Consider the following 25,168-nt stretch of genomic DNA (forward strand, 5'->3'; position numbering starts at 1 on the left):
TCTCGTATTCAGAGTTGTTGGGATGATTTAAAACTCATTTGCTGGATGTTTTTAAATATAAAGAGTAAGAAAATTGCAACCTCAACTTAAAAGGCACCACTGTATTTGCAGCCCACATTTTGTCCTATCCTTACTCCAGGTACTGCTGAGTATTTTTATCTGTAAGCATTTGTAAAATGCTAAATAATGTTGTTATACAGAAGCTCGTCTGCTGCTTAAGGTTTTTTTTTTTTTTTTTTTTTGAGACGGAGTCTCGCTCTATTGCCCAGGCTGGAGTGCAGTGGCGCAGTCTCAGCTCACTAACCTCCATCTCCCGGGTTCACGCCATTCTCTTGCCTCAGCCTCCTGAGTAGCTGGGACTACAGGTGCCCGCCACCACACCCAGCTAATTTTTTATATTTTTAGTAGAGACGGAGTTTCACCGTGTTGGTCAGGATGGTCTGGATCTCCTGACCTTGTGATCTGTCTACCTCAGCCTCCCAGAGTGCTGGGATTACAGGCGTGAGCCACCGCGCCCGGCCTGCTGCTTGAGTTTTAATCACCAGCTATGTTTCTGCAGGGCCTTTATGTCATTTTGTTCTACATTTTTTCATGAATATAGTTTCAGAACTTCAAAGCCTCCTCAAATAATAGAATTTGAAGGAGAAACAAGCTGGACTTTAAATATAAGTTGTAAATAGAAGGTTGAGCTGGGATATGAATGATTTTATTATTAGAACAAGAGGACGTGGAGCAAAAACACTAGTTTTGCATAAATTAATTTTTAAGCAAAACTAGAATCTCAGAAAATATAGTATGGACTTTTTAGTCTAGATGTGTCTTGTTGAAATTTAAAAATGAATAGATTGGTGAATTAATGTATTGGATTTTCTCCTAATTATGAAGTAATATTTAGGTATACTGGTAGCAAAATGGAGATGTGTCAAGAAAAATACTAATCTTTCTCCTCCTTCAGTACTCACCCTGCAAGGTAATCACTGGTAACAGTGTGTATATTTTTTATTAATCATAAAATGTATAGGCTTCATTTATATGTGTTTAAATATAAACAGGACTATGTTCTACACAGTATGCTGCACCTTCACTTTTTATTTCATGTAACATGGGCATCCTTCCAGGTCAATACATACAAAGAGAACTCATTTTAAGAGCTGCATGGCCTTCCACAGGAGGGACGTGCCCTGGAATATTCAAATATTGTCTTACTAATGCCAGCAAGGTTATAGTTTTCTTTGTTATGAATAATGCTATAATACGAGTCCTTATTCATATAGTCCTATATAGTTGTGATTTTATTTTTATAGGATGAATTTCTAAAACTATGACTGCCGCTCTAGAGAATATACACATTTTTATCTTAATAGATGTCTCCAGGTTACTCACTTGACTGCTGTGACATTTCACTTTCTTTTTTTTGTTTGTTTTTTTGAGACGGAGTCTCGCTCTGTCACCCAGGCTGGAGTGCAGTGGCACGATCTTGGCTCACTGCAAGCTCCACCTCCCGGGTCCACACCATTCTCCTGCCTCAGCCTCCTGAGTAGCTGGAACTACAGGCGCCCGCCACCACGCCCGGCTAATTTTTTGTATTTTTTAGTAGAGACGGGGTTTCACCGTATTAGCCAGGATGGTCTCGATCTCCTGACCTCGTGATCGGCCTGCCTTGGCCTCCCAAAGTGCTGGGATTACAGGCGTGAGCCACCGCACCTGGCCGACATTTCACTCTTGATGAACGTGCCCATCTCTGCATAGTCTGAGCAGCCACAGAAAGTGTTGATCTTATTTTTGCCAATAGGATAAGTGAAAAATACTATCTTATTAGATTTTAATTTGTATTTCTCTGAGCGTATTTTTATGTGTACTAACCAATTGCACTTTCTCTTCTAGAGTTGCTAGTTTAGCACTTTTGCCTATTTTTTCACTGAGCTGATTGTTTCTTTCTCATCAGTTTATAAGTCAGTATTTTATTAGGGATGTCGGGGTTTTTTTGTTTCGTTTTGTTTTGGGGGGTGTTGTTTTTTGTTGTTGTTGTTTTGAGACAGGGTCTTGCTTTGTCACCCAGGCTGGAGGGCACTGGCACGATCACAGCTCACTGAAGCCTTGACCTCCCAGGCGCAAATGATCCTCCTACTCAAGCCTCCCAAATAGCGGGGACTACAGGCGAACACCACCATGCCTTCCTAATTTGAATTTTTGTCCAGATGGGGGTGTCACTTTATTGCCGAGGCTGGTCTTCAGCTCTGGGGCTTGAGTGATCCTCCCACCTTAGTCTCCCAAATCACTGGAATTATAATTGTGAATCACTGTGCTTGCCCAAAGATGTGTTTTTATCCCCAGTGCACTACAGGCCTTTGGCTTTAACATCCGTATCATAGAAAAGTTTATATTTTTATATAATGTTAACTGTTAGTGTTTTGTTATTTCTTTTTGTTTGTTTGAAGGTTTTCCCTCTCCAATCTTATTTGTTACAAATAAACTATTAAGTTTCATTCTCTGTTTTATGCACGTGCACACACAGACACACACAGATACATACACACATACACACACACACACACGCAGGCGTTTGATCCACCTTTCTTTATTTAATCTGATGTGAGCTGTGCGTCTTTCTCTCCCGGTTAGATAGCTGGTCATGCCAGCACTATTACCAGAACCATCCTTTGTCCACTGAATTGAAATCTCACCTTTACGTGATTCATTTCGTCTGCATTCGGAGAGAACTGCCCTAAGTATGCCCCCATTTCTTTTTCTTTTGAGTTAGATCTGCTTTAAAATATTAATGAGTTATTAGATTGCTTATATTATTTTTAACTCACCTTTCATTTTAAATTGTCATCTTTAATTTATGTCTTCTTATTTTATTGAATTTTAAGGTAGATACTATCAGTGTCAAATTGTTTCTGGTCATGAATTTACAAACGTTGGTCCTCTCTTGAGTGCAGTTTCCCCTTCACTTTGTATTATGAAATATTGGCATCGGCTGGGCATCATGGCTCATGCCTGTAATCCCAGCACTCTGGGAGGCCTAGGTGGGTGAATCACCTGAGGTCAGGAGTTCAAGACCAGCCTGGCCAAAATGGTGAAACCCCGTCTCTACTTAAAAAAATACAAAAAATACCTGGGCGTAGTGGCACGTGCCTGTAATCCCAGCTACTTGGGAGGCTGAGGCTGGAGAATCTCTTGAACCCAGGTGGAGGTTGCAGTGAGCTGAGATTGTGCCACTGCACTCCAGCCTGGGCGACAGAGTTAGACTGTATCACACACACAAAATAATAATAATAATAAAAATTTAAAAAAGAAATATTTGCATCAAGCAGGGCATTATTTTGTTCATCACCTTCTCTTGCTGAAGCAGATCCAGGTGTGGCAGGGCCTGACGTTTGGCCCAGGTCAGTGTCTGGATCCTGCTCAGTTCCACTGCCTTTACCTGACAGTGCTTAGGATCTTCTTATGACTGAAACGTGTTGGAAGGTTCTTGAAGGTGCATATATATTACATATTGAAAGGTACAGACGCTCAGGTAGAGTAGAAAAGGGTGAGTGCCTAACGGGGAAATTCACCTGTGCCCAGTTTGTTCTCTGCTTGGTGAGCCTGGAATACAGAGCCAACTCTCTGGGTCTACATTTGCATGCCCCTCGTCCATTTTAGATGCACAGCATGGCTTTTCCTGCCCTGTCCCTTGTCACTACTGTCCTTTGTGTCTGGGGTAAACCAACCTTGGCCTCCTCAGATGTAAATTCCTCTTGTTCCTGATCCTTTGCCAGAATGCCCTGCATCTCTCTGGGCTTCTTGTGCTCCTCACCAGCCCTGGCCTTCTAGGGTGGGGGACATTAGTGGAGGGTTTCCCTTATCTCCATTTTCTTTGGAAGGGATTTGGGGGAAAGCTCTTGGTATTTTATTTTAATTTCCCCCCCACCACATACTCTCTATTAGCAGAAATTCTTCAAAATGTAGGCTTGTAGATGATACCTGACTACAAGATTTTTACTGTTTCTTTGATTCTTTTTGTTCAGATTTGTAGATGAAGATGCTTATGTTCAAATTGCCATCTTATCCTGTTTGATTTTATTGTTGAATATGCTTATATTGAAATTTGAAAGTGAAATTCAGAAGATACTGTTTTGACATCTGGAGAGAGAGTACTTCATAATTTCTGTCTCACAATAGAGGGACAAACTTCTCTTAGATTCGTTTTGTGTAAAACAATAATAAGTATTTAGAGAAAATTACGCTCCAGGCAAGGGCATAGAATGAGCAAAGGCACAGAGGCAGGACATAAAAGAAAAAAAACTTCAGGTGGCTGGGTGTATAGTCCAAAAACTAGACAGGTAGAGGGGACTCATGGGAGATCAATCGAAAGGCCTGGGGCTGGGCTTCATCCAGGTGTTCAGGAAAGATCCCAGCAGGCATGAGCATGTGGTTGGCACAACCTGCCCTCTTCACAAATATTAATCTGCCAGTTGTGAAGGTAGCAGTGGTGCCATGCAACGCTTCCCAAATGGAGTTACCCTTGAATACTTAAAAAATCATCATGGGCTGGGCATGGTGGCTCACGCCTGTAATCCCAGCATTTTGGGAGGCCAAGGTGGATGAATCACTTAATGTGATGAGTTCAAGACCAGCCTGGCCAACATGGCAAAACCCTGTTTCTACTAAACATTAAAAAAAAAAATCTTGTATAGGAGCTCACCTGTGCCTGGATCAGAATAAACAACATAAAGTGGTGTCTTGAGGAAGTAAAAGCTATAGACAATCACTGACAGTTGAAGACTCTGTTCTCTAATATAACAAAGAAAGCAACAAATTAGAGAGGTTAAATAAAAGTTTTAAAGGGAAATAATTACAGACATATATGTATGTGGTCTTAAATGACAAGGTAAGACGTAGAAGGCAGACCAACATTCAGTGAGGAGGGCCGTGCACCTTGTTGTGCTCTGTGGAGACGCTGCCTGCTTATAGGGTGCGTGCGTGTCACCTGCTGTGTGTGACACACCATCAGAAAGTCTGGCCTCCAAATGTTATTCACAGGTATGGGTTGCCACCTTGTAAGAACAGATTATTGTACAAAAATAGGAATGTTGAAAGAAATATTGGGAATGTTTTTTCTTAAATATTATTATATTTTAAGAAGAAATACCATCAGCATTATTTTTGGAACCTTGTATACCTCTCATAGAACACTTGTGCACAACAGAAAATTTGAGAAAGGCCTGGCCAGAGCTGGATTTGCATCCCAGATTTACCATTCATGAACCATGTGACCATCATCAAATTTTCCTCTAAAATAAGAGATAATGTGTGGAGGTTTTGTGGAAAATTAAATTAGATAACATTTTTAAGACACATGGTACTGTGCCTGTCATATACAGTGGAGTTATACTGTATTAGTTTGTTCTCACTTTGCTATAAAGAACTACTTTGAGGCTGGGCACAGTGGCTCATGCCTGTAATTCCAGCACTTTGGGAGGCCAAGGCAGGAGAATCACTTGATGTCAGGAATTCAAGACCAGCCTGGCAAACATGACAAAACCCCATCTCTACTAAACATACAAAAATTAGCCAGGCATGATGGCATACACCTGTAATCCCAGCTACTTGGGAGGCTGAGGCAGGAGAATCGCTGGAATCTGGGAGGCAGAGGTTGCAGTGAGCTGAGATTGCCCCACTGTATTCCAGCCTGGGAGACAGAGCAAGACTTAGTCTCAAAAAAAAAAAAAAAATTGAATTACCTGAGACTGGGTATTTTATAAAGAAAAAAGGTTTAATTGCCAGGCACAGTGACTCACACTTGTAATTCCAGCACTTTGGGAGGCTGAGGCAGGCAGATCACAAGGTCAAGAGATCGAGATCATCCTGGCTAACACGGTGAAACTCCGTCTCTGCTAAAAATGCAAAAATATTAGCCGGGCATGGTGGCGGGTGCCTGTAGTCCCAGCTACTCAGGAGGCTGAGGCAGGAGAATGGCATGAACCTGGGAGGCAGAGCTTGCAGTGAGCCGAGATCACTCCATTGCACCCCAGCCTGGGCAACAGAGCCAAGACTCCATCTCAAAAAAAAAAAAAAAGGTTTAATTGACTCACAGTTCTACAGGTCACACAGGAAGCATGGCTGGGGAGGCATCAGGAAACTTACAATCATGGTGGAAGGTGAAGGGGATGCAGGTACATATTCACATGGCTGGCAGGAGAGAGAGTGAATGAAGCAGGAGGTGCTGCATACTTTCAAACAACCAGATCCCTTGAGAACTCTTATCGCAAGACAGCACTAGGAGGACGGTTCTAAACTGTTAGAAACTGCCCCCATGAGCCAATCACCTCTCACTGGGCCCCACCTCCAACAATGGGAATTACAATTCAACATGAGATTTGGGTGGGGACACAGAACCAAACCATATTATGTATGTATATTTGTTTCAGTGAAATTTTCTGTTATTAACATAGTTTTATATGCTGGGGACAAGCAGAACACATGCTTCATTTTGTTGTGTTAAATGTAGCCCCTAAACACAAAGCAACTATTTCATCAGTGATGTAACTAAAGAAAGAGCCAAACTCAGTGGCTCATGCATGTAATCCCAGCACTTTGGGAAGCTGAGGCAGACGTATCGCTTGAGTCCAGGAGTTCAAGAACATCCTGGGCAACGTGGTGAAAACTCATCTCTTAAAAAAAAAAAGAAAATTAGCCAGGTGTGGTGGTGTACATCTCTAGTCCCAGCTATTCTGGAGGCTGAAGTGGGAGAATCACTTGAGCCTGGGAGATTGAGGCTGCAGTGAGCCGAGGTGTTGCCACTACACTCCAGCCTGAGTGATCCACCTCGGCCTCCCAAAGTGCTGGGATTACAGGTGTGAGCCACCAGGCCTGGACACTAATAGTATTCTTTTTTTATTTTTATTTTTATTTTTTATTTTGAGACAGAGTCTTGCTCAGTCACCCAGGCTGGAGTGGGAGGTAATCTCCACTCACTGCAACCTCTGCCTTCCGGGTTCACGTGATTCTCCTGCTTCAGCTTTCCAGGTAGCTGGGATTACAGATGTGTGCCACCACTCACACCGGGCTAATTTTTGTATTTTTAGTAGAGACGGGGTTTTCTTCTGTTGGTCAGGCTGGTCTCGAACTCCTAACCTCAAGTGATCCACCCGCCTCGGCCTCCCAAAGTGCTGGGATTACAGACATGAGCCACCATGCCCAGCCACCAATAGCATTCTTAATAACGATTTTCTTTGGTTATTCAGTTCAGGCTTTGTTTTGTGAATGCCTCCTACACACATACACCTACACATACACATACACACACACACACACACACACACACACAATTATATAACATGGTGAGTATTTAGTGAGTATTTCTCTAATCTGCTTAAATGATGCAGGGCTTTCTCATACTGACTCGTATTGTTCTAGCCAAGCAGACTGAGCATTTGAAATAACATTTTAGGATTCCCAAAGACAGGGGTACTGGAAATTAATTCTTGTGGCCTTGCTTTTTTCTTATACACTCTGAATGAGTCTATTTATCATTCAGTATTTTGAATTGCAGAGAAACTTAGATAACTGAAAGGAATACCTCAGCAGAATGTAGGCTTCTCTATTTTGTTCTCATTAAATTATCAAAGAAGAAAATGAACATGAGTTATTTAAAATGATTGTCCTTGGAGGCCTTTGGGACCAAGTCATTTAAATGGACTGATAAGAAGGTGGCCCATTTTGTGTCTTGATGACCTTCCTGAGAATGGCTGGCACAGACAGAGATTTTTTTCTCCTCAGACCTAACCTGATTTCATTCTGTTTCTGCATATTTGCCAACCTGATTTTATTCTGTGTAACATAAAGGGGAAAATGTGAAAACCAGTTCCTGTCAGTAAACCTTTAAAAATTATTTAAAAACCCAACCCCTTACAATTTGTTAAGTTCCTAATGGTTTCTTCCAATGAAGTTTTCAGTTTACTGATTTTTTTTTCCACTCAGAAGCAGGGGCTGTGAAGTCAAGAGTGTAAGACAGTGTGGGTTAACTGTTTTAAGTTCTGTTTCTGTGAAATGTATTCTATTCATGTTTACAGAGCAACAGAGGAAAGCTTAGAGAATTAAGTACACCATAAATTCAACCACAGAAGCTTATGAGTAGCTAGATTAACTTCAAAACAATCAGTAAATAAATATTTTAAACTTCCACTGACCTTTTTAAAAATCTACTTCCAGATACGTTGTTTGAACTATTCTCATAAATTAGTCATCTTGCAAAACAGCTGTGACAATATGATGTAATGAAGAGAGCAATGATTTAGCAGTCAGAAGGCTGGGAGTCCTTGTCTTGGCTCATTCACAGGGAGATCACATGACATGCCAAAGTCCCCTAGATAAGGGAGCCATACATGAGAGGATTGAGGATTGGGTCAATGATCTATCATAAAAGACTTTCTATGAGTCTGTGCTTACACTTAGAAACCTCACAAAGAACACACCAGGGAATTTGGGTGAGAGCAGGAGCTTCAGCTCATGCAGAATTGCAGTGTTATTTTAGAGTTGTGTTACGACTCTTAGGCTTAGCAGACAGAATGTCTGAGTCAGGATTCTGTTGTGTATAATGGATTGCACTCTCGTTGGCTTAGACGGAAAAGCGTTAAATGGCTTGCAGAATTGTTGGGAGGGCTGAGCTTCCAGGAGCAGCTCCCAAAGTCTCCACACAGAATTGGACCACCAGGGAACCTGCTCCCTCCACCAGGACAGGAGCCTTAACTTCAGAAAGCTGCCCACCCAGTTGGAAAGCTGCCACCACAGTTACCAGCACCAGAAGCATCTTGTCTCTGCTACAGTCTCTGTGCACATAGTGAACGCCCTGTGCCCTGCCTCTCTCCCCCTGACTCAGGTGCCACTCCGGGTCTCGCTCAAGTCTTTCTGATGATGGAACTTAAATCACGCCCAAAATCCCAGCTGCAGGAGAGCTCTGAGATTTCATCTTTCCAGCCTCTGTGTGCCACGTGGGGTTTGGAGCATTTGCCAACAAGCCAATCCACTGCATTCACCATTGACAATAAGCAAAATGTTTATGATCAGTAACATTTGCATTTTTTCACAATTTGCAGCATACAGACTTCTTAATTAGAGCTAATGTCAAGTCATTCTACATATAAAAATATCATTTTTGACCGTTTCTCAAGAAACAGCTTTTTAAAAACTCAAGAGCAATGCCTACATTATTTCCTGATGCAAAGCTGGTAGAGAAAATAGGATGTTAAATTTAGAATTTCCCTTCCAGCTTTGTTTATTTTCTCCACATCAGCTCTGTTTTCCTCTGTGTCTTTTTCTCCCATGGGGACGTCCTCCACCTTTTCAGTCTGATTTGACCTTTGCCATGCAGACCTGTGGATGAAGAGCCAGAGTCCCCCAAGGTCGATGCTGCTGGCCAGTGGCCTGGTGTGTGTGTTAACAGAACATCTCCAACGCCCTCAGAGCCCATGACCACCATAAGTCACTCATCAAGTCATTTGACTTGGGATGCCCTGGTATTTAATCATTTTTTTCTATAAGCAAAGTTCCACATTCAGACTTTGGCCCGACATATCAAACGTTTCTTGACTGTACCCTGGCCCCACATTGTTACAACCACAAGGGCACTTTCCAGGTACTACCACATGGAGCTGCTGCAGGCAGGAGCCTGGCCCAGGCTCCGGGGAGGCACTGATGGAGAGCCTGACTCATGAGTAACACAAAAGCAGCCTCTTCCTCTCTACCTCTTCGTCCTCTCCAGTTCCTACCTTGCCTCATTTCTTTTCTGCCTCTCATAGCCATTAAATTCAGGTCACTACTATTTGCCATTTTCTTATTTCATGAGAAATAGCACGGTCAGCCAGAGGCTTCATCTCCAAGGAAACCAGGCGTCACAACTGTGCACCTGACCCTTTTGTAGGCACCCTTGGCCATCCCCATCTTGCAGCCTGCTAGACATTTTTCTACCTGGTCTTGTATGTGAGCACCTGTGTTGATCTGTCACTTCTGATCTTGGTGTGCTCCCAGGATTCCTGGAATTTTCTGATAGACTCACAATACCCCTTTAGTCATGTTTATCTTCATGTATGAGAAAGATGCATAGCTATACTTCATACATATACTGTACACATAAAGATAGCAAATAGAAGAAACAATATGCATCTGTCCACTGTAACAGTATCTTTCTTCCTGGACTGCAATGAACATGCCATTGTATTGAAAGACTCTAGTAGGCTGGGCGCGGTGGCTCACGCCTGTAATCCCAGCACTTTGGGAGGCCGAGGCGGGCAGATCACGCGGTCAGGAGATTGAGACCATCCTGGCTAACATGGTGAAACCCCGTCTCTACTAAAAATACAAAAAATTAGCTGGGCATGGCGGTGGGTGCCTGTAGTCCCAGCTGCTCAGGAGGCTGAGGCAGGAGGATGGCATGAACCGGGAGGTGGAACTTGCAGTGAGCCGAGATCGCCCCACTTCACTCCAGCGTGGGCAACAGAGCAACACTCTGTCTCAAAAAAAAAAAAAAAAAAAAAAAGGCTGTAGTAAAAATTAATCCTAGAATGTACCCGGTTATTATCTCTGCTAAAATAGTTTGCAATTAAATTAAATGAAGATTAAACTACACGTATTGAAAGACATGAAAGCCCAGTGAGTGAGTCAGTGAAAATGGGAAATGAATTAACAGTCACAGTTTGTGCAAGAACTTTCCTGTTCCTTCCTCCCCTAGGCACCTCATTATTTAAACATACTCGTTTTACTCAGTTGTCCTACATCTAGGACTGGCCTCCACTCAGCTAACTCCTCCTCCCCTCTCATTTCTCCAATTCAGCTCTAGTCCAGAGGAGAAAAGAATAATAAATATCACACTAAACACCATGGAATACTTCTCAAGTCACCAAAGAGGTAAATCCAAAAGTATTATTTGCTATTTTGAACTGGAACAACATGTAAATGTTCCCATCTCTTTTCTTGGCAGATGGAACTGGACTGAATACTTCTGTCCATAAGGCCCTTAGAAGCCCCCTAAGCGAAATACCAATGAGGACCTCCCCAGCAGCTGCTGTCTCTCCTGCCAGGTAGATGAGCCCCAGGAATAACCACTGCTTATGGTTTGTTGTATATCCCTCTAGATGTTTTTCTTTATACATATGTGTGTGTGTGTCTGTGTCTGTGTGTGTAGAGAGAGGGTGTGTGTTGTGTAAATTGGGTTATACTACACATTAGTCCAACACTTACTCATTTCACTTTATCATTGGAATGTGAGCTCCGTGAGGACCAAGATTTTTGTTTATTTTGCTTGCTAACACATCTTTTGTCGGTAACGGAGTGAAACATGGTCACATCATGATAGAAGCTCAACAAATATTTGTTGAATGAATAAAGGAATATGTCTGAGACATCTTTACATTGCAACATTTGGAGAAATGATTCCTTTTTGTAAAGGTTATATAATACACATCAATTTATATAGCCATACTTCTACTGATAGATTTTAGGTTACTTGGGGTAAACAATAAAATGAAGATCCTTATGCAATTTTTTGACCACTAAAGGGGCTATTTCTGCATAAGGGTGGATCAAGATTCATTTGCAAATATGAGAGATCACTGTAGTTAAGCAGAAAGGGATTTAATCCAGGGCATTTGGTACTGGAAGGGCTGGAGAAGGCAGTAGGCTCTGTCCACTGAGCTTCCAGGAAGGGTTCCCAGAGCATCTCAATGCTGGTCCAGTAAAGGAGCTTCTGTTCCTGCCAGAATCAGGAAGTCTTTCTGTAGGTACATGCCCAGGTCCACCACTGCTGCCAAGATCTAGGATCAGCCTTGGGACCACACAGCCACAGGTGCAGTCCATGCCAGCACACCATGCTCTGTGCCTGCCTCATACTGCCCAGAAGATGATGGAACAGACCTAAGAATCTCCACTTCCCTGCCACAGAACAGCAAATGCCTTCCCAGCCATGCTTGCCAGGAGAAGCTGCAGAAGGGCAGCCTTCTACTCCCTGTACCTTCCACATCCTCTGAGAAGGGGCCTGTTTGACAGAAACTAGGCCACTTAATGAGCCAAGCTTTAAGGACTTTGGCAAATACACCCCTTAGCTTTCCAGTCTCATATAAGTCAGTAAGTCACCCTTCAAAGAGACGAGGATGGAATCAAGTGAGCCTGTCCTGAGATCTTCCACACATTGATTCCTAGAAAAGGAAAATGGAGTCCTAGAAAAGGAAGTGTATTTGACCTGTCTTGGCACGTTGAAAAACTTGATAGACACGTTGCCCTCAGTTTACCCTCCCACTCATAGCATGCAAGGTACCGTTTTCCCAGAATTTTCACACTCTATAAATTTTAAAGATTAAGTAAATGAACAATAATAACTTGATTTACTTTGTCCTTCAGTAAGGTTGAGCACTTCATATGTTTACAGACCGTTTATCTATCTTTTATATGTGTGAATGAAAACGTACATACTTTGCCTGTATTTATTTTGAGGTATTAGTCTTTTTCCTATTTGTAAGAAATCTTGATATATTGTGCTTTTTAACTTTTTTATATGTAATGCTATTATTTTCTTTATCTTTGAACTTTCTTTGGAGTTATATTTTACTGAAGAAAAATGTTGCATCTTGTATTCAGTGCTTTCCTTTATGATTTTAAGTGTTTTGTTTCCTGCCTTAAAAAGACCTTTCTAGCTATTAGATTATGAAAATATTCTTCCTTAACATCTTAAAGAAGTCTTTTATTTGTTCAGTCTTAAAACCCATAGAAACATGGGTTTGAATTTAAGTGATCTTTCCCTATCTTAACTGACTTCTGGACTCAGAAATAAATACTCTTTGAAGGAAGATTACATCATCCAGAACCTCAACTTATAGCCACATTAAAAAAATATATGGTGTCATAGTCAATTTTAAAAATACTAAGTATACAAATAGATAATACCAAATGATGAAAAAAACAAGAGAAAACTAGGCAACAGAAACAGACACAGGAGATCCAGATATTAGACACGGACTTTAAAACAACTGAGATTAATCCAGTAAAGAAAATAAGTAACAAGGTGGATAATTTCAGCAGAAAACCACAATCTATAAAAAAGAATCCATTAGAAATGTTGTAACTTAAAAATAAAATGCCTAAATTTAAGACTCAACAAAGTTTACCTGTAGATTAAACATTTTCAGAGAGGCTTAAGGAACTAAAGACAAGTTGATAGAAATATCTGAACTGAAGCGCAGAGAAAACAAAGAATAGGAAATAGAGAAAAGGACATAAGAGCTCTATGGGATGGGGTGAAGAGCTATATGGGATGGGGTGAAAAGATCTAATGTGTAATTGGAGTCCCCAAAAGGGAAAACAAGAAAAACAAGACAGATAGGGCAGAAGCAGTATTGGAAGAGATAATGGCCAAGAATTTTGAAAACTAAACAGATGTTAAGCCCTAGATTCAAGAACAACATGAACCGAAAGCAAAGTAAGCGCAAAGAAAACCACCTAGACACATTAGGCTAAAACTGCTAGTAATGAAAGAGAAAGCATCGTAAAAGCACTCAAAGGGAAAAAAGAAACCTTAATATCAAAGGAGCAAGAGCTAAAACTGACATCTGCCTTCTCAACAAAAATGATGGAAGCCAGAAGACAATGCAGTGGCGTCTGCAAAATGCAGAAGGAATGCCTGCTTTCCTAGAATACCGTACTTGGTGAAAATACCCTTCAAAAGTGAACACAAAAGGAAGATGCTTTCAGTACAACAAAAACAGATTTCTTTTTTACCAGTGTACTTGTGATGAAAAGATTATCTTAAAAAGTTCTGCATGAAGTTTGTTCTTTTAAAAGATTATTAAAATTGATGAACCTCTGACAAGGCTGATATAAAGAAAAGGCATAAATTAGCTATATCAGGAATTTTTAAAGGGGTGTATCACTAAAGATCCCATAATTATGAAAACAGTGATGAGGAGATTACAGATTAGTGCTCTGTATAGTACTACTCTGTAAATTAGAAAATGTTGATGAGATGGTCAAAATCTTAGAAAAACATCACTTACTAAACTGACATAAATAGTAGTAGGAAATCCTGATAGTCTGTAATTTAAATAATTTTCTCAAAGGAAATGCCAGGAGGCCCAGATGGTTTCATCATGAAATCTCCCAAACATTTAAGGAAGAAATAACACCAATCTTATATATATTCATACAGAGACTAGAAAAAGACTAGAAAAAAAGGTAAACTTTCTTAGATCATTTAAGAGGCCAGTGTATCTTCGATACCTAATTCTTGCAAGGACATTAAAAGACAGGAAAATTAAAAGGTCAGTGTCTCTCATGAACCTCCATGCAAAAATCCAGAACAAAATCTTGGAAAACCTAATTCAGAGGTACATTTATTTATTTATTTACTTATTTATTTTTGAGACGGAGTTTCACTCTTGTTGCCCAGGCTGGAGTGCAATGGCACGATCCTGGCTCACCGCAACCTCCGCCTCCCAAGTTCAAGTGATTGTCCTGCCTCAGCCTCCCGAGTAGCTGGGATTACAGCCATGCGCCACCACGCCTGGCTAATTTTGTATTTTTAGTGGAGGCGGGGTTTCTCCATGTGGGTCAGGCTGGTCTCGAACTCCTGACCTCAGGTGATCTGCCCACCTTGACCTCCCAAAGTGCTGGGATTACAGGTGTGAGCCACTGCGCCTGGCCTCAGAGATACATTTAAAAGATCATGTTAAATTGGGTTTATTCGAGGAATGCAAGGTGGTTTTAACTACTGAAACCAACCAGAGTTAATTTACCACATTAACAAAGGTATAAAAAGTATAGTCATCTTAGTAGATGATAGGAAAATATGTTCAGTAAAGATTAATACGTTTCTTAATGAAAAGTCTTAGAAAACTAGGAATAGAAGGGCAATTCCTTAATCTGATGAAGGGTCTCTATTATGTATCTACATCATACGTCATACTTAATGGTGAAATATTGGACGCTTTCCCACAAGATTATGAATGAGATAGGAATGCCCCATATTGTCACTTTTGTTCAGCTCATTTCAAAAGCAAGATATAAAACTACTTTTGAAAACTGTATACCATTATATTTATGTGAGACATGGATACATGGAATTGTGTTTAATGCGATGTGGAGTAGGACCTCTAAGGGAAAGAATGCTTTGGAAAACCTCACAATGGCCCTCCTCACTCATGTGCACAGACAGATGTACCAGGATATTCATTTCCTAATGCTTATATCAATATCAATGCCAGTATTAACAGAGAATCGATCAAATAAATTATGGTAATGAAAACAGCTAAAATCTACTGAATGTCTACTATGTACCAGGCCATGTTTTGATTGTTCTAACTGGATTTAACTCTTTTTTTTTTTGAGACGGAGTTTTGCTCGTTGCCCTGGCTGGAGTGCAATGGCACCATCTTGGCCCACTGCAACCTCCACCTCCTGGGTTCAAGCAATTCTCCTGCCTCAGCCTCCCAAGTAGCTGGGATTACAGGTCTGCACCACCAGACCCGGCTAATTCTATATTTTTTTAGTAGAGATGGGATTTTACCATGTTGGCCAGGCTGCTCTTGAACTCCTGACCTCAAGTGATCCACCCGCCTCGGCCTCCCAAAGTGCTGGGATTACAGGCATGAGCCACCACACCCGACCAGATTGAACTCATTTAATCCCCCCCAACAATCCTCTGGGGTAGGTACTATTTATATCAGTGCCATTTTATAGATAAAGAATATGAAGCACAGAGGATGAAGTAACCCAGAGTTGTGCAGCTGGTTGGTGGCTATGTGGCCCCAGAGCCCTGTGCTTGGCCTCTTGTGTAACACTTCCCATGAGAAGCCACCAAAAAGGTAGGTAGAGAATGACCAGTAAGTGAAAGAAGCAAAACGGTATGCAAAGCAATGGAATCCTGTGATAACATTTGTGTTTTCAGAATAACAGAGGGTTTTTCTTCAAGGGTTTTCCTTGAATAATATCACTCTCACCTGCATTCTGAAATGCTTTTTTTTAATGGTGGTAAAACAAATACACCATGAAAACTACCCTCTTAACAAATTTTTAAGTACGGTTAACTATAAGCACAATGTTGTACAGCAGATCTCCAGAAACGTTTTCTAAAATTTCAGCTTTATTTCAGATTCAGGGTACATGTGCAGGTTTGTTACATGGGTATATTGTGGGATGCTGAGGTTTGGGGTACAATTGAACCCATCATCCAGGTGGTGAGCATAGTATCCAATAGGTAGTTTTTCAACCTTTGCCCCCCTCCCCATTCTACCACTCTCCAATGTCTATTGTTGCCATCTTTTTGTTCTCTAGAACTTTTTTATCTTGCTTGACTGAAACTGTACCCACTGAACAACTCCCCACTTGCCCTCCCCACAACCTCTGGCAGCCACCACTCTACTCTCTGCTTCTGTGAGTTTGACGACTTTAGATTCTTCACTGATACGGTTTCGCTCTGTGTCCCCACCCAAATCTCATCTCGAATTGTAATCTCCATAATCCCCATGTGTCTAGGGAGGGACTTGGTGGGATGTGATGGGGTCCATTTCCCCCATGCTGTTCTTGGGATAGTGAGTGCTCACGAGATCTGGTGGTTTTATAAGTGTTTGACAGTTCCTGGTTTTATAAGTGTTTGACAGTTCCTCCTCCACATGCACTCTGTCTTTCTCTGTCCCCGCCTTCCCCCACCTTCCTCCTGCCACCTTGTGAAGAAGGTGCCTATTTCCCTTTCTACCATGATTGTAAGTCTCCTAAAGCCTCCTCAGCCATGTGAAACTGAGTCAATTAAACCTCTTTATAAATTCCCAGTCTCAGGGAAGGTCTTTATAGCCACGTGAAAACTGACTAATAGTGTAAATTTGTAGCAGTAGAGTCAGGTACTGCTATAAAGATAGCCTGAAAATGTGGAAGTGACTTTGGAACTGGGTAACAGGCAGAGGTTAGAACAGTTTGGAGGGCTCAGAACAAGATAGGAAGATGTGGGAAAGTTTGGAACTTGCTAGAGATTTGTTGAATGGTTTTGACCAAAATGCTGATACGATATGGAAAATGAAGTCCAGGGTGAGGTGGTCTCAGATGGGGATGAGGAACTTATTGGGATCTGGAGCAAAGGTCACTCTTGCTGTCTTTTAGCAAAGAGACTGATGGCATTTTGCCCCTGCCTTAGAGATCTGTGGAACTTTGAACTTGAGAGAAATGATCTGAAATTGGAACTATGTTTCAAAGGGAAGCAGAGCATAAAAGTTTGGAATATTTGCAGCCTGACAGTACAATAGAAATGAAAAACCAACTTTCTGGAGAGATACTCAGACCAGCTGCAGAAATTTACATAACAAGGAGCCGAATGTTAATCACCAAAACAGTGGGAAAAAATGTCCCCAGGACATGTCAGAGATCTTGGTGGCAGCCTGTCCCATCACAGGCCCAGAGACCTAGGAGTTAAAAATGGTTTTGTGGCCTGGGCCCAGGGCCGCCCTGCTCTGTGCAGCCTTGGGACTTGGTGCCCTGTGTCCCAGCTGCTCTAGCTCCAGTGGTGGCTAGAAGGGGCCAATGTACAGCTTGGGCCATTGCTTCAGAGGGCGCAAGCCCCAAGTCTTGGTGGCTTCCATGTGGTGTTGGGCCTGTGGGTACACAGAAGTCAAGAACTGAGGTTTAGGAACCTCTGTCTAGATTTCAGAGGATGTATGGAAATGCCTGGATGACCAGGCAGAAGTCTGCTGCAGGGATGGAACCCTCATGGAGATCCCCTGCTAGGGCAGGGCAAAAGAGAAATGTGAGGTTGGTGCCCCCACACAGAACCCCCCTGGGGCACTGCCTAGTGGAGCTGTGAGAAGAGGGACACCGTCCTCCAGACCCCAGAATGGCAGATCCACTGACAGTGTGTACCGTGCACCCAGAAAAACCACAGGCACTCAACACCAGCCCGTGAAAGCAGCTAGAAGGGGTGTTGTACCCTGCAAAGCCACAGGGATGGAGCTGCCCAAGACCGTAGGAGCCTACCCCTTGGATCAGTGTGACCTGATGTGAGACATGGAGTCAAGGAGATCGTTTCAGAACTTTAAGATTTGATGACTGCGCCACTGGGTTTTGGACTTGCATGGGGCCTGTGGCTTCTTTATTTTGGTCAATTTCTCCCATTTGGAACAGGAGCATTTATTCAATGCCTGTACTCCCATTGTATCTTGGAGGTAACTGACTTGTTTTTATAGCAGTGTGAAGTGGACTAATACACTCACATACATGGAATCATGCAACATTTGTCCTTCTGTGACCGGCTTCTTTGACTTAGCATAATGTCTTCAAGGCTCATTTATGTTGTAGCATGAGACAGGATTTCCTTTTTATGGGTGAATATTTCCATTTTATGGGTAATAATATTCCATTGTATATTATATACCATCTTTTCTTCATCCATTGATCTGGTGGTGGACACTTGGGTTGCATCCACCTCTTAGCTTTTGTGAATAACACTGCAATGATCATGAGAGTGCAAATATCTCTTTGAGATTCTGTTTTCAATTCTTTGGGATAAATACTTAGAAGTGGCATTGCTGGATCATTTGGTAGTTCTATTGTTATGTTTTTGAGGAACCTGCATACTGTTTTCCATAATGGCTACACCATTGTATGCTCTCATGAACAGTGCACAAGGGTTTCTCTGCCTCCTCACCAGCACTTGTTTTTTTCTGGGTTTTGATGATGGCCTTCCTAACAGGTGTGAGGTGGCATGTCACTGTGGTTTTGATTTGCATTTCCCTGATGATTAGTGATGTTGAGCATCTTTTCATATACTTGTTGGCCATTCAAAATAGAATGCTTTTACACACGTCCTTGAATATACAGAGAACATTCCAGGAAAGATATTCACAAAGCTGATTAGTAATGAGTACTCTTGGGAAGGAGAACTGGGGTGCAGGAGTGAAAGGGAGACTTTCTCTTCACTATTTGCCCTTTTTGTTTTTTTTGAGGATTGTGTCTATTGCATATATTACCTATTTGAATAAATGAGTTAATTAAAAACTCCCCCAGTTATTCCACTGTGTTTAAGAACTGTTGGACGCACACACGCGTGCACACACACACACACACGCAGCTGTGTTGGTGCTGTTCTTGATGTTACAAGCTCACCATTCTGTTGCCCCCCCTGGTTTTTACAGAGGCATCTGGCTTAGAGCAGTGTGCGGTCGGCCAGCAAAGGGATGACTCAATGCTTGGACCTTCCTGACCTTCCCCTTACAGGTAAATTACATAAACATAAAAGACTTTTGACTTACTGCAGTTTCAACCCCAGAATAATGGACGTGTCATGGACGTTAGATCCAGCAGTGCAGCTGACACAAGGAATAAGTGTCTTATCTCCTGCCAGCTGCACCTCTCAGTGTGCTTGTGCTAGGTAGACAGAAACTTTGTTGCTGATTTTTTTAAAGACATAGGGTCTTGTTTTGTTGCCCAGGCTGGTCTTGAACTCCTGGCCTCAAGCAGTCCTCTCACCTAAGCCTCCCAAAGCACTGAGATGTGAACTACCATGCTTGGCCAAAAAAACCATTCTTTTAATTGCCAAGATGCATACTAAAGTTGAGACCACAACAACTATTGCCCTGAAGTAAATACCTCATTGACAGTACTCCCCACTTAGCCCCCTCCAGGCACCTGTCTGCTTGGATGATTCTATTTACTGTAATAAAGGATCACAGTGACAATTGCTTGCTTCCAGCAATCCCCAGAAGTTGCTTGTCAACATTGAGATCATCAGAAGCTGCAGAAAAAGGGATTAATGGGCTGTTTTTGTTGTTATCTTTAGTGATGTAAATACTGTTTTTCTCTGCAATTTAGAGCTAATTAGCCCCACTCCCAACTTTAGTACCCATAATTGGTGGCTGTGAGCTGTAGAAGGATTGTTTTCTTCCGTGACTGTTTGTGGGTCATGGGCAGCAACTGTGGGCCTGGTCTCTGGCTTGCTATGTAGCTCTAAACAAGGCACTTAGTTCTCTCAGCTCCAGTTTCCCCTATAACTATAAACTAGACAATCTTGAAAGGTTTATCCTGTTCTATATTTTTATGGTCCTTTACGAAATATCATCTGACCAGGTATCATGGCATGCTCCTATGAGTCCTAGCTACTCAGAAGGCTGAGGTGGGAGGATCACTTGAGCCCAGGAGGTTAAGTCCAAATCCAGCCTAGGCAACATAGCGAAACTCCATATCTAAAAAAGAAAAAGAAATATCATCTGGAGGATTCAGTCTATTTCATTATCTGTTTTGATTGTGACAAATATGACAGCAGAAAGAGCCTTGAAAGAATTAAGGGAGGAGACCACCCCTCATATTGTCTTATGTCCAATTTCTGCCTCCAAAGAAAGAAGAAGTAAAAACTAAAAGGCAGAAATGAAATCCACAGACAGCCCGGCACCACACCCTGGGCCTGGTAGTTAAAAGATCGACCCCTGACCTAATCGGTTATTTGCATAAGAAAAGCACTGTGAAGATCCCTCTCCTGTTCTGTTCTGTTCTAATTACTGATGTATGCAACCCCCAGTCAGGTACCCCCTGCTTGCTCAATCGATCACGACCCTCTCACGTGGACCCCCTTAGAGTTGTGAGCCCTTAAAAGGGACAGGAATTGCTTACTCAGGGAGCTCGGCTCTTGAGACAGGAGTCTTGCTGATGCTCCCGGACGAATAAACCCCTTCCTTCTTTAACTCAGTGTCTGAGGGGTTTTGTCTGCAGCTCTTATCTGCTACAGAATGATTTCTGCTTTTTTATTGAACCAGGCCCTGTGGCTGGAATGGCCTTTCTCATGTAAAAAAGTTCTTCTTGGTTCCCAGTTTCCTTCCTGCCTGCCGCTGCCTGTGACCTGGTCATCACATGAGGCATTTTCCTGCCACTCTCTCTCTCTCTCTCTCTCTGATGTCTGTCAATTAAAACATTACCTGGGGGCAGGTAATGTCTTTCCCCAGGTAAGGGCAATTTCATAAGGCCCTTAGAAAGGTGCATGCTGGGTTTAATGCTCTGATGACATCGTCTTGAAATTCACAATAATTTTTGAACAAGGGTTGATTTGCATATAGATCCTATAAAGGAAGTGGTGGTCCTGCCTGGAGAATCCACGTCCCTATTGCATTTTCATTACATCAGAAGCATATATATGTTTATACTTGAGGATAAAATGAGAACTGTGTTGTACTGGAGAATGATGTTTGATGGCAATCAAGAGCCTCTTCTTCAGGAATAGGTGATTATGTGGTCATTCCCACAGATCTTCGAAAGGGAAGGACCTAGGAACTGAAGCCAGACCCCCACCTCTGCAAGAGTTCCTTGCTGGAGTCACTCAGCAGAGCCCCACTCTCTGGACTTTGGGGACATGAGACTGCTGAGCACCTCCACCAGAGGGAAAATGGAAGTGGCCCCAAGAAAGAGGGAACCACGAAGCAGTTTCAGGTATCATGTCTCAAACAGTAAGAAATCAGAAAAACATAGGGCTGATCAGCTTTGATTGTTCCTTCTGTTTTGTCCTCCTGGACAATTGACTTCGACAAATATTTGCTGCATGAAAATAATTAAGATGCAGTGCCCGTCTTCAGTGAGTTTAAAAGGAGGATGCTGGACAGTAAGTAGTGTGCAAGATGAAATTAAGAGCTGTAAAAAAACAATACTAAATAGGCAAAGTACTTGAGAGTTGTTAGTTGGCATAAGAAGTGTAGAGAGAGGTAGAAGTTCAGGGAATGTGGGTGGTAATGTGTGTCTGGACTAGACTGTGGGCTTCCTAAGGCCAGGGACTCTGCCATATATATGCATGGTAGGCTCTCTGTTAGTATTTGTTGGGTGGATGGATAGGTGACTAGGACATTCCAGCTGGAAGGCAGGTTGGAGCCATATTGCAAATCTTCATTGCTAAGGAAGAGGTTTGTGCTTTATTTTGATAAAGCACTGAGGAGCCACCAAGTTTGTGGGATTTTGTTCCTGTTTTTGAGTTATGGTACAGTGAGATTGGACCCATATTTTAAGGAGGAGTCATGAGAAAACAGTGGCATGTAAGGATTAGAGAGGCATTTTGAAATCAGCGTTTAAGGAGGACTTTTGCAGGGATGTGAAGGAGGGCTTGGCAGAGGGCAGGACTGCAAGGCCAACAGGGTGGTCACTAAGAGCTGGTCTTTGCTGCCACAGCTCTGTCACCTCCTCCCTTTTCAGTGCCCCTGGTCACCCAGGTTACAGCAAACCTCTTTCAACTGTTTCCTCTCTCACGTCTTCCTGTTTCTTCATGTTGGTTAATCTTCTGAAGCACTGAGCACATACTGCTGCAGACCTTGCAGAAATTTCCCATGACTCTGTCCTCTGCACTCCTCATCCTGATCTTCTAGATGCTCCACTACTTAGCACCACCCCTGCCCACCTGCCAGAATGGCCCAGCCTCTCCCTCCACCTGAACCTGTTTTAGTCCGTGCCTTAGCAATATTGCACAAGCATATTTGAGTGTAAGTCTTTGTGTATAAGGTTCTAACTTGAATTGTCCTCCTTTTGTCCTTTCACACTCTAAATACTGTTCTCTTTATTTAAAGGTCAAAACTTTCATGAAGTTATAGCTAACACCTGGCAGCATTGACATCTCCCTTCTCCCTTTTTTTTTTCTTTTTCTTTTCTTTTTTTTTTTTTTTTTTTGAGACAGATCCTCACTCTGTCACCAAGGCTGGAGTACAGTGGCATGATCTGGGCTCACTGCAACCTCTGCCTCCTGGGTTCAAGTGATTCTCATGCCTCAGCCTCCTGAGTAGCTGGGATTATAAAGGCATGCACCATGACACCCAGCTAATTTTTGTATTTTTTTTAGTAGAGACAGGATTTCACCATTTTGGCTAGGCTGGTCTCAAACTCCTGATCTGCCCACTTCAGCCTCCCAAAACGCTGGGATTGCAGGTGTGAGCCTCCATGCCTGGCCAACATCTCCCTTCTCTGACTTTGGTGTCTTACGCTATTTCAGGTGTTTAATTTCTGTACTGCTTTGTGGTGTGGATAACTTCTGCACAATATATGCCTTAATCTCCATTTATGCTGTAATTTAGTGGACAGTAAATGTTCAGCTTACCTTTGGTATCTCTCCCAGCCCCTTGCATTGTGCAACACACATAACATTTCACTCAGTAAAACTTACGAATGAGTATGCTCATTCATATACAATATGAATGTATTGTTTACTTATCAGTATACAAAATTGGCTACTTTTGGAGTAATAGCTTTTTTTTTTTTTTTTTTTTTTGGGAGACAGAGTCTCACTGCAACCTCTGCCTCGGGTTCAAGCAATTCTCCTGCCTCAGCCTCCTAAGTAGCTAGTAGTAGCTTTTTAATACATATTATCATTACTAATAAGGGTACTATCAAAGGATTTATGAAAGTCTGAATGAATAAGCTAGGACTTATTGTTATACCTTTGGATGTAGCCTATATTTGCACCCAAATAGATGAAGTCATATATTTTAGAGGTTTAATTTAAAGCCCCAGATATTACATATTGTCCTGTTTATGTGCGTGAGATTTAAATAATCAAAAGAGGTTTTAAAAACCAGAATTAGTGCTATTCTAAAATTCTCCTTTTCATTATACCAGAAATGCATACAGGAAGGCTATGGGTATATTAATATGCTACTGATATTTTATCTTTCATAGTGAAAAGTTAAATTAGTAAAATCAATTTATTTCAATTTTACATTTATCTCATTGAAGATAAAGCAATGGCAGGATATCTAGTATTTTTAATATGCCCTTCCAATATACCTTGAAAATTTTTTTTTTATTTTTTAGAGATGGGGGTCTCGCTCTGTTGCCCAGGCTGGAGTGCAGTGGTATAATCATAATTCACTACATCCTTGAACTCCTGGCCTCAAGCAGTCCTCCCACCTCAGCCTCCTGAATAGCTGGGACTACAGGTGTGCGCTACCATGCCCAGCTTATTTATTTATTTATTTATTTATTTATTTATTTATTTATTTCAGAGTTGAGGTCTCACTATGTTTCCCAGGCTGGTTTCAAGCTCCTGGGCTCAGGTAATCCTCCTGCCTCAGCTTTCCAAAGTGCTGGGATTACAGGCGTGAACCACTGTGCTGTGCCAGTCTCTACCTTTTAAATGTTATTTAGATACTGATGTAGTCTTGAAACCTGTAGAATGCTTTTGTATAGATATCCTTAATTCAAATGAGATTGAATTAAAGGTTCTAGCCTGAATTATATTTACACAAATAAAAGACTAGATGGATGAGCAACAGATGGACTTTAAAACAAAATGTAGCAAAACTGTCCCCAGACTCATGACAGTCAGGAGGCACAATTTCATGTTTATTTCACACTGTGAGACATCAAATACATTATTAATGTAACTAATGTGGTTGTTTCTTCAGATTCTGGCTGAATAAACCAGACATTTGCTTTTCTAAAGTAGGTATTTATTTCTTGTGAATTTGAGGATTCTAAACATTAGCATCTTCTCCTTACCATGTGCTCTTCTCTCTAACCAGTGTGGAAAGAAGAAACCCTCTGGTGGCCTTGGCCCGGGAATATGGCGGTTTCAAGTGCAATGCTGTACTGAAATGGTACCAGAAGAAGACAGAAGGTTACATGGTAAGGGACAATGTCAGCCAGCTTCCACCAGCCCTGGGCAGTAGTAGGCCTGTGCCAGTACATGTTCCATGTGTGCCTGTGCTTGGTGGACCAATATGCATGTAATTATCATCTTTCTGTTCTCCTGGACAGGCATATGCAACGGGAAGTCAGTTTGCACTCCACCCACCAAACATATGGGTGCATGCAGACCTGCATCTCCCTAGGGAAGGGGGACCTTTTCCTTTGCTCAAAGTGTTACCGATCATGGGTTCTTAGGCTCTTGATGCAATAGAAATTCTCACCAGGCCAAAAGAGTTTTCCTAGCAAGGCTTTATTGGAGCATATGCCCAGGCACAAGGGAGGAAGCACAGGAGAGGGAAGATTCTCTGGCTGACTCCCTGAAATGAGCTGATAGGGATTTCTTTTATTAGGCAATGTGCGGAAATTGATGTCAAGGTAGGGAATGCGGGCTGGGCAGGGTAGAGAACGTGAGGGGGAGGGGACATGGGTCAGCTTATCTGCTGGCAATGGTTGTCTTGAGTAATGGGCCATCTGGTGCTCTGGTTAGTGGCAGCAAGGCTGTATGAATCAG

The 25,168-nt window shown here is 42.1% G+C and overlaps 1 pseudogene; it reads left to right on the top strand.

The window, feature by feature from the left end:
• The window catches only part of LOC129394461 (cytospin-B-like), a 34,814-nt pseudogene extending 9,939 nt beyond the window's left edge, over nt 1-24,875 (top strand).
• The last annotated feature ends 293 nt before the right edge of the window (nt 24,876-25,168 follow it).

Source organism: Pan paniscus, chromosome 19 (genome assembly GCF_029289425.2).
Source record: "Pan paniscus chromosome 19, NHGRI_mPanPan1-v2.0_pri, whole genome shotgun sequence".
Lineage (NCBI taxonomy): Eukaryota > Metazoa > Chordata > Mammalia > Primates > Hominidae > Pan > Pan paniscus.